Below are 1582 nucleotides of genomic sequence, written 5' to 3' on the forward strand. Positions count from 1 at the left end.
AATTATTTCATGGAAATGTTTTTTCATGGGAAAAAAAAACAACTTTATTTAACAATGAAATTTTAAAATTGCAGCATAAAACAGAATTAAGTTCATATTTGAAAAGAAAGTCAGTTAAAAATGAAACAAAAACAACAAAAATCAACTTATTTCAGTAATTCTTTATAACTTTTGTGATAAGATGAAATTGATAAATTGTTTTTTAAATTAAGTAAAACTATGCATTTTTTTTTTTAATTAGAGACTACTGCTTTATCTGAATCTAAAAAAATAAAATTTGATAACTTATTTTTTCTTATTCCTAAATTGAGAAAATGTTTTTTTTTTTGTTGTTTTTTTTTTTTTTAATCAGACAAATTTAGGCATTTTAGTGAGATTAGATTTTGATTTAACTCATTTGAAAACGTACCTTTTTAGTTGGCAAGTACATTTTAATCACATTAACATAAATACATTTTTGTTATTGATTAGTTGTACCTTGATTTCAGTTAATTAAAATTAAATATTCATTTATTTAACTAATCGGCGAAAGATTATGTTAAATGAGAAAAGGTAAAATTTTTAGTTTTCAATGGCGTTACTAAATCATAATTTAACCTTTAATTTCTGGTAGTCATAAAAAATTTTTACAGGCATTATTTGTTAATATATTTGTCGGATTACAACTAAATTATTCAAACAAATTTACTGACTTTTTACATCAATCTTATGACAACATTTTTAATGACTATTTTTTTTTTAACAAAATTGTAAAAAAAATTTATATTCATCACTTGTGTTGTATTTATTTTTATCATAAAGATTATCAACTTTAAGTAAAAAATGTTGCAAGATTGCTTAAAAACTTTTTTTTTAAGTCCTTTATTTCATTTAAAGAATGTAAATGTAAAAACAAAGATTTTTTCCTAAATTTGCAAACTACCATTATTGATATATCACATTATAGTTCAAGCAATAAAGTACTCTGTGCAACATAGATGCTGTGAGTTCAATTCATGATTTTGCTTATTGCAAGATTACTAGAAAAATAATTCAACTGATAAGATTTCCCAAAGCAAAATAAATCTATTATGGAAACTATGAACGGTCCTGTTCAATTTTCTATATTTGACAAATAGCACCTGGAGATGGCCTGAGAGTACAAATGATAAAGGTAAAGGTAATCATTCAAAAATTATAAATTACCGTTTGTTAATTTTTTTTTTTGTTTTAAATACAGGGTGTAAAATAGTAAAATTGTTTTCAGAACTTTATATTAGATCCCTAACCTCTTAATAAAGTAAAATTGTAATGCTTACCTGAAGATAAAATTTGCACAAAAAAAGTCTATTTGGAGTAAGAAACTTAAGCTTTTAAGAGTGTTGATGAGAAATACATTTATTTTGCTTAAAATTTTGTTTTTCTTATTAGAAATTGGCTCCAGCCCTGAAGATGACTGTGGCCACAGTAAAGTGCCTCAGCTGCTAGGAATGACTACTGTGAAGGATTCCGGTTACCTTAGTGACACAACTCAGCCCAATTTGATTGGGCATGACAACCAGAATCAAATTCCATTGTCCACTAATAAGGATGACGATACGAT

The sequence above is a fragment of the Euprymna scolopes genome, chromosome 1, assembly GCF_053919585.1.
Source record: "Euprymna scolopes isolate OS-2025 chromosome 1, ASM5391958v1, whole genome shotgun sequence".
In the NCBI taxonomy this organism is placed as follows: Eukaryota; Metazoa; Mollusca; class Cephalopoda; order Sepiida; family Sepiolidae; genus Euprymna; species Euprymna scolopes.